The sequence below is a fragment of the Sorex araneus genome, chromosome X (genome assembly GCF_027595985.1).
Source record: "Sorex araneus isolate mSorAra2 chromosome X, mSorAra2.pri, whole genome shotgun sequence".
Taxonomy (NCBI): Eukaryota; Metazoa; Chordata; class Mammalia; order Eulipotyphla; family Soricidae; genus Sorex; species Sorex araneus.
In genome coordinates, this window is record NC_073313.1 from 138,012,393 (window position 1) to 138,029,630 (window position 17,238).

The window sequence follows — 17,238 nt, forward strand, 5'->3', positions numbered from 1 at the left end:
CTGAACCATTATTAAAACCACTATAAAGTTTTTGCTTTCTTATGGGCTATAACCTCAGAGTGAAATTGGATGCCATGCATTAAAATTAATAGATTTAGGGGCTGGAGCGATAGCACTGCAGGTAGGACATTTGCCTTGCACGCGGCCGGCCCGGGTTCGATTTCCAGAAATCCCATATGGTCCTCTGAACACGCCAAGAGTAATTCCTGAGTGCAGAGCCAGGAGTAACCCCTGTGCATCGCCAGGTGTGACCCAAAAAGTTAAAAATAAAATAAAATTAATAGATTAACCAAATTAACACCTGGTTCTGTTAGGGTTCCTGAATAAAAACATTGAAATTTCCCTCCCTCTTTAGTTTGGAATCTGCCCTGAATGTCATAAAAGAAACAAATTTATTGTATTTTTAGCCATTGAATATTTGTTACAGGACTTAAACCACACAATCTGAAACAAATACATTCCTTCACTATGATTTTACTGAAAAATAGGTCCAAAGCTGTGAAGGCACTTACCAAAGATCACAAAACAAAATAGTGTAGAATGGGCATCAAACCCAATTCTACATTCCCAGTTCAAAGTTCTTTGTATCATACCTTATATTATATCTCTGATCATTTGGATGTGTACAAACAGAGGTTAGATGTGAGATATGAGATTCAAGCCTTGGGCTTATATTTGGACTAGACAGCATTTCAGGCACATCCATGGACTCTAAGCTAGCATTCATCATTAGGCTACTTGCTTCAGAATCAAGGAATAAGGAAGGAAGTTAATTAAACTTTCACGAGCTACAGTAAGATTTTCTTGGTTATCAGAACATGGTGAAGATGACCCTGTGAAAATGGTAAGACGAAAGAGCAGGTAAAACCACAGACAGGCCTCTTGGAATTGTACAAGAACATGGAAAGTTTCAGGAATCACTGGAGATTTCTAAACACATCGCAAGAAGTCATGTTCTCATACTGAAATCCTTTATCAGAACCAGTATTTGACAAATCCCTAACTGTTGACTCGAAACTATTTTGTTAGGGGAGCGAGGTGCATATACAGGTGATGGATGTGGCACTGGAATTATGTGCATGATAAACCATCATTAACAGTATTGTGGATCACAGAATCTCAATCAAAAAAGTTTAAAGAGCTTATTTTGTCTATAAAACCTCTTAAGTATCAAGCAATACTTATCAGGGAGGAAAAATTTTGCCCTTTTACTTAGATTCTTCCTTTAAAGAAAGAAGACCCAATTTCATTAATTTAAAAAAAATTTTGTTAATCCAGAGTGCCCCAAAACAGATGACTGGTTAAAGAAACTCTGGTACATTTACACAATGGAATACTATGTAGCTCTCAGAAAACACGAAGTCATGAAATTTGCATATAAGTCGATCAACATGGAAAGTATCATGTTGAGTGAAATGAGTCAGAAAGAAAGAGACAGACATAGAAAGATTGCACTCATATGTGGAATATAAAATAGCTGAGAAGCACAAGTTTTCAATGATGCAATTTCTGGCGGATATTTCTCTGGACTTAGTTACTAAAATACTAAAATACAGAAATCCAAAACCGTGTGGCCGCTAGTGTGGCCACTAGACCTCATATCTCTTCATTCCCAGCAATGGAAAATAAATTATCAAATGCTTCCTTTCAGCAGGTCCGACTTTAGGGGGGAGAAACTCCAAACAATAATAGTGAGTTTTGTGTTGAAATATTGAATGTAATCAAAGTAAAGTGAAAGTAAAGTGAAATTTATCAGTTACACAGGCGGGGTGGGGGGGCTGGGGATGTGGGGGGTGGGGTGGAGCTATACTGTGATTCTTGGTGGTGGAATATGTACACTGGTGAAGGGATGGGTGTTCGAGCATTGTATAACTGAGACTTAAACCTGAAAACTTTGTAACTTTCCACATGGTGATTCAATAAAAGAAAAAAAATAAATTAAAAAAAAATTTGTTACTGGGAGAGCCCGGCAAGCTACCGAGAGTATGGAACCGCACAGCAGAGCCTGGCAAGCTACCTATGCGTATTTGATATGCCAAAAACAGTAACAATAAGTCGCTCAATGAGAGACGTTACTGGTGCCCGCTCAAACAAATCGATGAGCAATGGGATGGCAGTGACAGTGACAGAGATTAATAATATTGTTACTTTATTTTTCATGGATACATCATTCCAACACAACATCCACTATCAGAGTACCAAGAGCCCTTCCCACTCCTCCCACATAAACTCAGTTCTATAGACAAAATCTTCAGTTTTGATGACTCTGACCATTTGTGTTTTCATTACTATGTCTCTTTTTCATCTTATATTTGGAATAGATTTCTCATTTTTTAGTTGTGGAGGTGGTAACACCTACACACATAAATAAATAGAGCTAAACTCCTAGAATTTCACAAAGTTATAAATGATAAATTGTTTTTTAAAAACTATCTTTTTTACAGATTTATAAATTAAAAACTAATATCATGAATGATTCTGTGATAATACATTTTAAAATGTATATGAAATAGATAAATCTTACAAAGGTAAATTTTTTATTATTATTATTTTTATTGAATCACTATGTGGAAATTTGCAAAGCTTTTAGGCTTAAGTGTCAGTTACACAACACTCAAACACCCATCCCTTCACCAGTGCACATATTCCACCACCAAGAACCACAGTAAACCTCCCTCCACACCCCCCATCCTCTCAGCCCCCCACCCCGCATGTGTAGCTGATAAATTTCACTTTACTTTCTCCTTACTTTGATTTCATTCAATATTTCAACAAGAAAAACTCACTATTATTGTTTGGAGATTCCCGCCCCCCCCCCAAAGTCAGACCTGCGGGAAAGGAAGCATTTGATAATTTGTTTTCCATTGCTGAGAATGAAGAGATATGAGGTCCTGTGGCCATAATAGCGGCCACGAGGTTTTGGATTTCTGTATACAAATGTAAAATTTTGAGTGAAGAGAGTTAAGAAACATTTAATAAAGAATCTAAATAGGTCCATAGAAGTATAAAAATGGATTTTATCCTAAGAAAGGAAATATAGTTTTTTAGAAAATATATTATAGATATATATTACATATACTATTTAAGTGCCTGCAATAATAAGGATTTTAATAAAAATCTTTATGATTGTAAAAAATAAAATACCTATAAGATATGTAACATTTAATGTAAATGAAATGTTAGTTCATTATTATGAATGTATAAAATCCCTTTGCAGGATAGTAGTAAACCACCTTTCAATGTTAAACTGCTTTCAAGGTTATGAATTTCCTAAGCTGTTGCCTGTGCCTGAAGCTCTGTATCATTCATTCCTTCGAATCTGAATCTATCCAACTGGAGAGAATATCCTTGGTGGTATTTTCAGTTCATTGAGTTTTTATGCTATATCTGTATCCTTCCATTCCCTTCTAGCTCATAAGGTCTTTTTTGATAGATCTTCTATGAATTTTTGTTTGTTGGATTTTGAGACACACATGGTGATGCTCAGGAGTTACTCTTGACTTTGCATTCAGATTAGTCCTGGAAGTGCTCGGAGGACCATATAGGATGCCAAGGATTGAACCTGTGTCGCCATGTACAGGGCAAACACCCTATCCATTTTATTATCAATCTGGCCCTCTGCTGTGAATTTTATAGGCTAAGAAAGCCAAATTTTGAATTTGAGTCCGTTTATAATTTGTATTTGGCCTCATTTTGTTAGAGGAGGGACTTAATTAAGTTCATCTTGGGCTCTTTTCTAGAATAATCTTATTTTCTTTAAGTTTCTTCTAAATTTCTAAATTGTTAGTTTCCAAACTCTCCTTTAGCTGCATTCCAAATTTTCATCACCATCAAAAATCTTTCATTTAGTTTCACCCTAGCGAAGTTCCAGATAAACTTCTAGATCTTTTTAAATTATGAATATGCAGCTGAACCATAGGAGTATGATCTGAGTGAATTCAGGATGAGTCCACCTCCGTAATCTCTTATTTCAGGGCCCAATAGGTTGATCAAATGTCCACTGGAATCTTTGCTTTGCTGGGTCACCACCTAAATACCATCTAACTTCTTGGCTCCAAAAATACAGGTCTGGGGGCCTGGAGCGATAGCACAGCAGGTAGGGCATTTGCCTTGCACGCAGCTTACCCGGGTTCGATTCCCAGCATCCCATATGGTCCCCTGAGCACCGCCAGGAGTAATTCCTGAGTGCAGCGCCGGGAATAACCCCTGTGCATCGGCAGGTGTGCCCCAAAAAGCGGGGAAAAAAAACACAGGTCTGGGATAGAAGTTGATCTCAGCTCTCATCATCATTTTACCTCTTCTTTTACACTTTCACCTCATTTGTTATAGGACCTTGAGCAAGTCATATTGCGCTTCTCTAATCTTTAGCCTTCTCATCAGTCAAATAGATATAACATTTCTAATGTAACTACCTAAAACTTTTTAATGTTGATGATAAATAATAATATGCATAAGGGTTATGTATATACTAATAGTCACGCAACATACAAAAACTAAATTCAATAATCCATAGACTTAAATGCAAAACTTTTAAAAAATGTATCCAAAGGGATGTAATAGAAAATCTTTCTAATCTTTAGTTAGGCAAAGATTTTATAGATATTTAGAAAGAGTAATGTAATAAAAGAAAAAACATTGATACATTAGAAATAAAGCTTCTTTTCTTTAGAAAAATTTTATTATAAAAACGCAAGCCACAGTCTAAGAAGAATGTATCACTGTATCACTGTCATCCCATTGTTCATGGATTTGTTGAAGCGGGCACCAGTAACATCTCCATTCGTCCCAACCCTGAGATGTTAGCAGCCTCTCCTTACTCTTCTTTCCCAATGATTGAAGGCTCTTTCAGGTCAGGTGAATGAGACCTATTATGTTAGTGTATTTGGCATATTGAATACGACACAGGGAGCTTGCCGTGCGGGCAGGATACTCTGGGTAGCTTACCAGGCTCTCCGAGAGGGACGGACAATGTATATCAAAGAATACTAAAAAGACTACTTGCACACATATAGTATAAAAGACTGGGAAGATAGACAGCAGTAGGGCAGAGCCAGAAGTAACCCCTGAGCATCTCCAGGTGTGGCCACAAAACAAAAACAAAGAAAAATAATGGTATCCAATGCACAAGTGTGAATTGACTCCAAGAACCCAATAAGAAGAAAGTAAAAAAATCCTTTAAAACATGGGATTGGGGGGCTGGAGCAATAGCACAGCGGGTAGGGCATTTGCCTTGCATGCGGCCGACCCGGGTTCGATTACCAGTATCCCATATGGTCCCCTGAGCACCGCCAGGGGTGATTCCTGAGTGCAGAGCCAGGAGTAACCCCTGTGCATCGCCGGGTGTGACCCAAAAAGCAAAAAAAACAAAACAAAAACAAAAACAAAAACCATGGGATTGGGCCAGAGCAAGCGGGAAGGGTATTCGGCAAGCTCACTACCCACCTGGTTTCGATCCCCAGCATCCCATAAGGTTCCCCAAGCACTGCCAGGAGTAATTCCTGAGTTCAGAGCAAGGAGTTACCCCTGAGTACAGCCAGATGTTACCCCGAAACCAAAAAAAATTTTTTAAATGCATAAATAAATAAAATATGAAATCAAAGAGATAGTAAAGCAGCAGGATGCTTTCCTTGCATGCGGTCGAACCAAGTTCGATCTGCAGCACCCAGTAAGCCCCACAATCCCAGTCCTGGAGGAGTGATCCCTGAGCACTTAAATAGTCAATAGTAAGCCCTGAGTACGGCCTGTTTGCGGCTTGATTTGAGCCCAAAACAAACAGAACAGCAACAATAAAACCCGGGCAAGAGATTTTAAGAGAAATTTTACATCACACACCAAATAATGACAATTAAGTACATGAAGAATCTCAATATCATTCATTGCATGTTAAAAGCACAATGATATTTCTCTATATGGCCACTAAAAGGGTTATTTTCACAAATTGATTTTCACTGATCTGCTTTTTGATAATTCCATTTACCATTTTTTGGTATCAAGCAATCTGCAGCAAATTTGCATGTGCCTCCTAAGGCTTGAGGGTGGGTGAGAAGGTCATGCTGGTGGTGGGATCAGTGTTGGAACACTGAATGACTGAAACAATTGTATTATTAATAAGTTTGTAAACCATGGTGTTATAATTTTTAAAAATTGCTACAACTTTGTAGAACGGTTTGAAGTTGATGGGGAGGTGGTACCTTTATCTTCTTTATCCTGAGAATTGCTTTGGCTGTTCAGGGCCATTAACAATATTGTAAATCACAGAAACCCAAGCAGTTTTTTTTTTATTTTTTGGGCCAGGGTTTACTTGACTCTGCACTCGGAAATTACTTCTGGTGATACTCGGGGGACTATATGGGATGCTGGGGATTAAACCTGGGTTGACTGCATGCAAGGCAAATGCCATTCTCACTGTACTGTTACTGTTGCTCTGGCCCCAAAATAAATTTTTTAAGTTTTAAAAAATTAAGCAGTTGTAGAAGGAAAAATTATAAAAGTAAATTTAATAAGAGAAAATAATCAAGGAATGACTAATTTAAAAAGAAGTTCCAGGTAGGGCTGGAGCAATAGCACAGCGGGTAGGGCATTTGCCTTGCACGCACCCGACCTGAGTTCGATTCCCAGCATCCCATATGGTCCCCTGAGCACTGCCAGGAGTAATCCCTGAGTGCAGAGCCAGGAGTAATCCCTCTGCATTGGAGTGTATGCTTTGCATGTGCAAGCCCAAGTTTGATTCCTGGCATATCACGTTCCACAAAGCATCACTGGGTGTGGCTCTGGTTACCCCCAAGTATCACGAGGTATTTCTGGAGGGCCCCAATACCTAGGGGTCTGAGCATCACCACATGTGTTTGCTTGAGCACGAAACTAATTGGCTAAGTATTTCCAGGAATGACTCTGAGGACCCAAGTACCAGCGAGGAGGCCCAGGCTTAATTAATTATTAAATATTAAAGTTAATATTAACATAATGATATAATTATAAGCATATTGCTGATAGACAAGTGTTACTAGTTACCATTTACCATTCTTACACTCAGTTTCCATTTTTGGAAAATATAAGGAGTGAGAGGGGAGGGGTTTTCTAGAACTTTTTATTATACTTGCACTCAAAGCTAGGATGCTCTTTTTCTCCATATTGTTCTTGCTCTTGTACGAGAAAGACTAAAACTCCTATTGCTACCCCTTACCCTCCAAGCCAGGCTCCAGCCAGCCTGGCCTGTTTCCAAGTTCTGGGAACCCACATAGCTTTAGATACAGCCAGAGAGAGACAGGAGGAAAATAGGCAGGGTAAGAAAGAGAAACACATCCAGAACAGACAAACCGTCATCCTCTCAAACACCCTGCTCATCCCCAGCCCCTCTGTCTTACCATCTTACAGGCCTTAAACCCAATGTAGAGGACTCACCAAGTCTCCTAGTTAAAAGAATATTGGGCCAAGGGTTCTGGTCAAGATGGCGGCAGCACAGCTGCAAAGCTGTCAGAAGGACAGGCAGCTTTCAGTGCTCTGAACAACTGACGGGGTAAAAATGTCTTTGTGAGTGAATGTGGGAGCCCCTTTTATATTCTGTCTCAGGGAAAGCATCATCAAACACAATTGGCTCATCTCCTGCCACAGAGTACCAACCCAGAGTGGAACTCCTAAGTATGACAGCAGAACAGCCATCAATGGGGAGAGCTACTGCAGCTCTCCATGTTATGGGAGCAGAGTTTTACGCTGTCTGAATAGGGCTCTTTGGGTCCAACCACAGCGAAGCATGGGTTCTGGAATTGAGGGGGCACCTCAGACTCTGCTGGACTCGTGGCTGCAGCCCACCTGGAGTGCCCAGGCTGAGAATGGTAGCAGCCCTGACGCTGGTACTGATCCCTGCTGGGACCACTGCTGTTGTTGTCACTGGGGTCCAGGGGAAGTGACATCGCCAGCAGGTCAACCTGGACATGTGGGATGAATGCATCAGCAGCCTAATGGTGCCTTCAGGCTTCCTGATACCCCCAAATTGTTGCTGTGCCTGTGGCTGGACTCTAACAACTCAGGACCAAGTTTCCCAAGAAATCAAATCACCAAGTTAGGTATGTGGGAGCCACACCCACAAACCACCTCCAGCTCAGCCATACAAGCTCTTTTATCGGCCTCGCTTCAGAGACTCATAAATAAATCTTGAAAGAGATTGAAAACCACAGTTAATCTCAGACTCACACAAGGCTGAACAGACTGGGGTAGATTGGAGGGGGTAGAATCAGCCCATTCACTGACCAAACAGAGCCCCTGGTAGCCACTTATTCCCACAATCCAAAATTGCTGCCATGCCCCTGGCCAGACTCTACCATCTCAGAATGGACCTCACCAAAATAGTAACCTGCTGAGAATTTGGGTATGTGGGTTTTGTGACTGAAATCTCCAGGCTGTCTCGGAGTTAGGATGGGCTACATCTTCCCCTCCACTTCCCTATATTCTCTGAAGCACCAGTATTCACTTCTATAAACCAACTCCAGTGCCACCATGTAAGCTCTTCTACTGGCCTCACTTCAGAGACCCATAAATAAATCTCAAAAGAGAACAAAAGCAGCAGTTTATCTTGGACCAGTGCAAAGCTGAAGAGTCCTGGATAGATTGGTGGGGAGAACATTTGCCTGGTGCCTGCCCAAACAGATCCCCACCATGCTCTGAGCCAGACTCCATCTTCTCGAGATGAACCTCACCAAGATATTAATTTCCTGAAAATTCGGGTATGTGGGTTTTGTTACTGAAATCTCCAGTCTTTCTTGGGGTCAGAATGGGCTACCTTCTCCACTTCCCTATCCTTCCAGAAGCCCCAGCATCACATCCACATCCCGAAAGCTGCCATCCAGTGAAAAAAGCTACTGTACCTTCCCGACAAAAATACTGAACTCCCTGAACAAACATAATGACCTCTTAGTACCAGTATTGCAAACCATTATGCACAGAAGGGGAGAGAGAGGGGGGGAGAGAGACAGAGAGAGAAGAAGAGTGTCTTTCAGGCTTCCATAGGGACAGGAGAGTGAGGATGGGAGAGGTGGTGGTGGGAGGGAAACTGGGGACATTGATGGTGGAAAGTGTGCACTGGTGAAGGGATGAATGTTGGAACATTGTATAACTGACACCCAATCATGAATAGCTTTGCAATGGTCTATCTCAGTAATTCAATAAAAAAAAGAAAATATTGTGCCAGATAAATAGTATAGGGGTAAGGCATTTGCCTTGCATGCAGTTCACCCTGGTTTGAATACCTGGTATCCCATATGGTCTTCCTAGCCCCACCAATAGTGATCCCAGAGTACAGAGCCAAGAGTAAGCCCCGAGCGCTCATTCTAGGAGTAAGTCCTGAGCACTGCTGGGTGTGGCCCAAGTAACTCTGGAATACGAAGACAAAGAATATTTCAATGAAACAGTTGAAATGTCTCTGAGAGTTGGGAATGGTGAAAAATATATTTCTAACAGGAGATATAGAGGGTCAACTTTCAAAACATACTGCCATCATCAGAGGTGGCACCCCACAAATTTTCCACCATGCAGAAGGCATATTTTTAAACACAGAGATACACTACATACCATGCAAAATTTATTTTTTATTTACTTTTTTGGTTTTTGGGTCACACCCGGCATTGCACAGGGGTTACTCCTGGCTCATGCACTCAGGAATTACTCTTGGCGGTGCTTGGGGGACCATATGGGATGCTGGGAATCGAACCCGGGTCAGCCACGTGCAAAGCAAACGTCCTACCCACTATGCTATTGCTCCAGCCCCGCAAACCGAATTTCTGAATAATAAAATTTCTGTGCAACGAGAGTCCTAGGACTTTAAGGATGATACACAACTAATACACAAACCCACTATCCACAACATGCCTCCAGAGTCTTAGAATTCTCTTTAGTCACAATCACTACTTCAAGTGAATGAAGTACTCCCGAGAGTTTGCCCCCAAAGGGCTGTACTTGAGGTAAACACAATGTCTATACTCAGCAGATAACACTTCATTTTTCGCTCTAGACACCTACAGGCCATTTTCAGCTCCACACTGCCCAATTAGTGATCTGACTCTCTACCAGACTTAAAAGTCCTTAATGTCTTTGAAGTACAGAAAGAATACCGCAAAATAATTAAAATGGAGGCCAGACTCCTCATTTCTTGGCTACCAAAAGTCAATCTCTCAGAAATTCCCCTCTTTTTAAAAAACTTTATTATTATTATTTTTTAAATAATGTAGGAATACTGCTATTTATTCACAGAATTTCCCCTCTTATGTTAAAAAAATGTTGGGGAGTAGCAATAGCACAGTGGGTAGGGCGTTTGCCTTGCATGCTGCCGACCCGGGTTTGATTCCTCTGTCCCTCTCGGAGAGCCTGGCAAGCTACCTAGAGTATTCCGCTTGCACGGCAGAGCCTGGCAAGCTACCCGTGGTGTATTCGATATGCCAAAAAAAAAAATACTAACAAGTCTCATGATGGAGACATTACTGGTGCCCACTCGAGCAAATCAATAAACAACAGGACGACAGTGCTACAGTGCAGTGCTATGATAAAAAATGAGAAAGCACTTCAAGAGTCAATAATTTAGATTTTCATGTATTATTTTTCAGGGGAACTAATAAATGCACAAATAAGAGAATAATAAAGCCAAAGCCTAAAGCTTAGGGAGTGATAGACGACGAAGAGATTAAGGGTATATAGCACAGCGGGTAGGGCTTTTGCCTTGCACAAGGCTGACCCAGGCTCAATTCCTCTGTCCCTCTCAGAGAGCCCGGCAAGCTACTGAGAGTATCCCGCCTGCACAGTAGAGCCTGGCAAGCTACCCGTGGCATATTCGACATGCCAAAAAACATAACAACATGTCTCACAATGGGGACATTACTGGTGCCTGCTTGAGCAATGCTACAGTGATATATATATATATATATATATATATAGACACATATCTCTATTTAAGAGTTCTAATTCATGAAAAATATGGTGAAAACAACAAAAATGTATTATGTGACCATGTTCTGAAGCTTAGCAATTCAAATGATCTGTCTCAACACTAAGAAGAGATGGCAGAATGAACCAGAATATCTGTTCTGCTTCATTTTCACTACTCTTCAAAGTCCCTTTAAAAGGGTAAAAGAGACTAAATCTGGTTAGAATAAGTGGGAGTAGTTCGAATTGCATAGGTAGGGCTTTGGGATCTTGTAGGGCAGGTGTCCAGCAGTTCAGCATTATGTTGGCACATCTTTCAGATGGTTGAAAATATTTGTGGAACAAAGAAAGGAATTTCAGAGAGTTGGGGAGCTCCAGATGGGAAAAATGCAATACTTAGGTCTTCCTTTGGAACTGAAATGGCAGGAATCCTGGCCTCCATTCTCTGTGTGACTGACCAGAGAGTGACCTCCAGCTGAGATTCATTTGTTCACTATTCTCAGGCAAGGGCCTGAGTTAAGGGAGTTATTTTTCCAGTGACTAAATAAATGACTCCTGTCGATGGAAACTGATTCTACACTTTTCCCCATTTTCTGATAATTCTGTGTAAGAACTCTTTACACCAGCTCATAACCTCTCTCTATCCATTTACTTTCCTAACTATTTAAAAATCAAATTTTGTCTAGGACTCCAGATGTGTAGCAAAGTTTTATTTAAAAAATCTGAGGTATTTGTTATTTGTCCTTGTATTTGATCCTGCCAATATTACTTTTTATTCTTCATTTGAATTCGGTGATTTTTTTTGGCTTGGCATAGAAATACTGGAAAACATTAATTCTCAAGTATTCAACATCAAAATATTTCACTTTTAGTTTCTATGCTTACTTTCAATACAAGTCAACTTTAATGAGCTGCCTACTATGGTCAAAATTTGTAAAGTCAAATAATCACTGAAAGCAAAAGTTCTCTTATTATCCATTTATTACATTATTTGACCTTCTTGTTTCTGTTTACTGTTTATTTATCTCTGCCTTTGGAATAAAAATATATGATCCAGTTCCTAATTTTACAAATGGTCATATTTGTAAAATTTACAAATTTTACAGTAAGATTTACACTGAGGACTACCTATGTCAAGTCTGAAATGCAGTCTTAACTTCTGAACCAGTCCTACAGGGATCACTGGACTCCACTAAATGATGCATGGCTCACTGAGTTAGCACCCACTGGTTTAGGAAAATGGTAAGTTATTTACTTCAGTAGTCACAGAATTTTACAGTTGGTTCTTGGAGTAGAAAATATCGTGGTTATGAATCGAAATAACTTACTCAGATTTCTCTGAGGGAGCTAGCCCAGCAACAATGTATTCTGTCAAATACTTATGTGAGACAGAAGAGGAAAAGCAGCTAGAAAAAGACGAAATAAGGAAACAGAGGAGATACACATGATCTAGTATGGAAATATTGAGAGCAAAAAGCTTTATTAGAAATACAGACTGGAGAGAGTGTAAATGTGACCAAGATAACATTAATGGCCAAATGCAAACATTTAAGGGGGGAAATATCAATTCCATATGAACTTTTCCAAGAAAAGGAAGAGAATGAGTTTTCTCCAATTCATTCTGAGTCTTATCCTAACACCAGAACTGGATAAAGACATCACAAATAAAGATTCAGACAAATGTCCTTCAAAAACACAGTTGCAGAGCCCTGTGCTAATACATTTTGGCAAACTCAATCTAGCAATATATATAAGGCTAATATGTAAATACATATATTTATACATTTATATACATAGATTAGAAGGAGGGAAGATGGTGCTGACATTTCCTGAACCCCCGTGCTCTCCCAAACCTGACTCACCATCTTGCCTTAGACAGCATGCAGCTCAGCATGCCAGGCATGGAACTCTACGCGTGATCCCTGCTGGAATTCTACATGCAATTACTGATGGACATCGCTGGCTGTTTTGCAAGATTGGACAAACTGGCATCGGTGGGACACGGAGAAACCGCAGTGGTGGCCACAGCGTCACTGCCTGCCCCAGCTTAGCCAGGTTGCAGCACCGTGGAACATAGAGCCATGGCGGCAGTGCGTGCAGTGGCTCATCCACTGTGGGGTGCTGTCAGCCAACCACCGAGTGACCTGGGACTCGGCACAGGTGTTCGACCTGGCACAGACCCTCCATGATAGGGTCCTGCTCTGCCAGCTGCTCAACAACTTCTGGGCGCACTCCATCAACCTCAAGGAGATCAACTTGAGGCCACAGATGTCCTACGTGCTGCCCAGAGACTTAGGCAGGTGTATGTTTGTCAGTGTGCAGATTTACAACATGCCAGTCGACCAAAGCTTACATTCGGTAGACTGGGAACACCTGTAAAGGCAATTAGAGGCTGCCCCAAAAGCCTCTGTCCCTCTTGGAGAGTCCGAGAGTATCCCCGCATGGCAGAGCCTGGCAAGCTACCTATGGCATACTCAATATGCCAAAAACAGTAACAACGATGTTCCTCATTCCCCTGACCCTGAAAGAGCTCCCAGTATGCCATTGGGCTACACTAGCATGCGACAAGGATGAATGGAGATGTTACTGGTGCTCGCTTGAGTAAATTGATGGACAAAGTGATGACAGTGATGACAGTGAGAGTGATACATAGACTATAGAAAAGGCTAAGATATATAAAAGGTTAAAAGGGATAAAATAGTTTTTATCCCCAAGTGTAAGATTTATTCAACATATATCAATCAATGCAATTATCAGGACAAAAATTTTTAAACACCAGAAAATTATTTCAATAGATTTAGAAAAAGCATGATAGAGATTAGTATTCATTCAAGATAAAAATTTTGTGCAAGGGGCCAGAAAGATACTACAGTGAGGAGGGCATTTGCCTTGTACGTGGCTGACTCGGGTTCAATTCCTGGCAACCCATATGGTCCTCGATCTTACCATCGGTAGGTAAATGAATAAAAACATTGTGGTACATCCATTCCAATGAATAACTGATCAGCAAAAGAAAGGGACGAACTATTTATATATGCAAAAACTTAGATGAATCTCAAAATTATGGTGAATAAAAGAAGCCAAGCTGAAAAACATATACATTTACCACATTTATATAAACTGCAAGAGAACTAATACTAATGCATGGTGATGGAAAGAAGAGCAATGGTACCTATGGATAGGAAGAAAATTTTTGAGAATGATGGATTTTTCTCAATACCTTGAATATCTGTATCAAAACTTGTATTATTTTTTATGTGAGCTGTTTAATGTGGGTCAATTTATCTGAAAGTTTTTTAGTTTCTTACTTTGTGGGTAGAATTCCCAAACAATGCTTGGGGCTTCAGGGATCACTTCTGCCTATACTACAGGCCACAGGGTTCAGTACTCAGGCCCTCTCATGCAGTGCTGCTCATGTTCCTCAGTGCCAGGGCCACCACGCAACAATGTTCAGGGACCACCAGAACTATACCAAACAGTGTTTTGGTGAGTATTAGTGGTTCAGTGCTGGAGATAGAACTCAGTGCCTAGTGCATGTAAGGTATCAACCTCAGGCCTTTGATCTATCTCCCTGACTTTTATTTTCGTACTTGTGGGGGAAGGTGGGCCACACCCAATACTGCTCACAGCTATTCCTGGTTCAGAAGTGACTGCTAGCAGTACTCAGGGCACCATTGTGGTGCCAAGGATTTGAACTGGGGTCATAGTTGCTGCAGCTGCATGCCCCCAAAGTGCCTCACCTTCCGTAAAGCTCTCCAACTTCCAGTTTTCTACTTTCAAAAATGAGGCATATGGGGCTGGAGAGATAGTACAGCAGGTAGGGTACTACACACTGCCTATCTGGGTTTTATCCCTAGCATCTCATAAGATCTCTTGAGCACTACTAGGAGTAATTCCTGAGTTCAGAGCCAGGAATAATGTCTAACCACTGCTGGGTGTGGACAAAGAAAACACATATACATATTTATAATTGAAAAATAAGAAAACAAGGTGAGGAATCCTTACGATTCTAATAATTGGAGACAAGTATCTTGTTATGTAGATACATATACATGTATATTTTTTCCAAGACAGTATATATCACTTGTAATGTGCTTTTTAAATTTTATTGAGATTGGGCCAAAGAGATGGTACAATAAGTAGGGTGCTTGCATTACAAACAGACAATCCGAGTTTGATTCTCAGCACTCCATATAATCCCCCCCAACCCTACCAGGAATGATCTCTGAATGCAGAGTCAGGAGTAAGCCCTGAGAACCACTGGGTGTGGCAAAATAATAAAATAATTTTTACTCAAGTTTTAGAGAACTTTTCTTGTTAGTAAAATTGAATACTCCATCAAAGCTATAAGAACAGTAAAAGGTAAAGAAGGAAGGGAAAAAGATGAATGAACAACTAATACATGCAACATGGATGAACTTCAAAATAATTATGTTCAAGGAGAGAAGCCAGAATATTAAAAGCATACCTGGGCTGGAGTGATAGAACAGGAAACAGGGTTCTTATCTTGTATATGTCCCACCAGAGTTTGATCCCTGGCATCCCATATAGTTCCTGAGCCTGCCAGAAGTGATCCCTGATTGCAGACCTAGGAATAACCCTGACCATTGCCAGGTGTGGCCCCAAGACAAAAAAGCATATCATATGATTTCATTTATATAAACAAAACGTTGGAAAATGAAGACTAAGACTATGGTGATAGAATGCATTTTAGTGGTCGCTTGGGGTGAGAAGAATAGTGAGTTATATGAGAAGGAAGAATTACAATGATACATGATGAGAAAATTTTGGAATGATATATATGGCATTAGTTTGATTATAGTTGCTTTGTGAGTATATATAGATGGTTTAATACATTAAATTGTACACTTGAAACACATAGGTGATGGAGACATAGTATAAAACTTAAGGCAATTGTATCCTGCTGACACTTCTTCAAATCCATGACAGTGCATATAGTCCTCACACACTGCCAAGGGTCACTCCTGAGCACAGAGCCAGGAATAACTCCTGAGCACTGCCCAGAGTGACCCCAAAACAAAAACTAGGTAGATGGGGAAGTCAACATCAGAGAGCGCAAACTACTCAAAGACACTTAGCAGGTCCATTGCTAAGCCAGACTAAAATTCCAGCTTTTGTTTCCTTATCTAATTCTCCTTCCATGGTACCATGGTTTTTCTGACAGATTTTTCGGGCAATACTACAATTTACTCTTTCATTTCTTTAATACTTCCAGGTCTCCTCTCTCTTTCCCCTGGGGCTCCCTGGGGAATTCCTCAAAATCATCTTTATGTCACCATAGACTGCACACTATGCCGCCATAGTGTGAATCTGGGATTGACAACATTGTCTAAATTTCAAGCTGTTTCCTGCTAGGTTAGCAAATTCCCACACCCTATGGAAACATGTGGCTCCTCAATGACTTGGCCAATCTCCAGGGTAGAGAGAGAAGCAGGGGTCAAAGGTCTCATTTTCTAAATTCTGCTTTATGGATACATTAGGAGTTTGGCAAAATCACACACTCAGTTAAATGAACCACAATTTTAGAAGAGGATATAAGAAGCCTGGCATGCAGGACCAGGAGGTGGTATGGTAGTTAGAGCACATGCCTGGCAAGCATGCAGCCAACCCAAGTTTTCTCGCCAGTGCCACATGGAATACTGAGCATCATTGGGTGTGGCCCTGAAAGTCTCAAACCACTGGAAGGATGTTCCAAGTGGTCAGTCTCTGACTCCACAGAGCCTGAGCAGTGCTATATCCTGGGGCCCTTACACTGAACTGATGGTCAAGGTGGCCTAGTCACAAGGAGTAGTTTCTGGACTTCTTGAACACAGCTTGAGAGCCACCCAACAACCCCTGCCACCAGCCAAAAACTTAAAATAGTGTCCTAGAAGAAGCAGATGAGTAGAAAGTCACTTCTCTATATCTTCTATAGAAATGACCTATATGACCACCCTCTTTTGCCCCTCCTTTATCTAGACCAGGATTCTTTTTTTTATTATTTTATTTTTTAATTAGTGAATCGCCATGAGGGTACAGATACAGATTCACACATTTTAGAACTTGTTTTCCCCTCATACAATCTTCACAAACACATCCCTCCACCAGTGCCCATTCTCCACCACCAATAAACCCAGTATCCCTCCCCCTCCAATCCCATCTCCCCCCCACCCCACCCTGCCTCTGTGGCAGGGTATTCCCTTTTGATCTCTTTCTCTCTCCAATTGGGTGTTGTGGTTTGCAATAGGGGTACTGAGTGGCCATTGTGTTCAGTCTCTAGTCTACGTTCAGCACGCATCTCCCTTCCCAAGCGGGATATCCAACCACATT

General features: G+C 40.9%; 1 protein-coding gene across 1 annotated transcript in view; it reads right to left on the reverse strand.

Annotated features, from left to right (window-relative positions):
• The window catches only part of SLC16A2 (solute carrier family 16 member 2), a 143,360-nt gene that overhangs the window by 17,008 nt on the left and 109,114 nt on the right, over window positions 1-17,238 (reverse strand). The window lies entirely within an intron of this gene.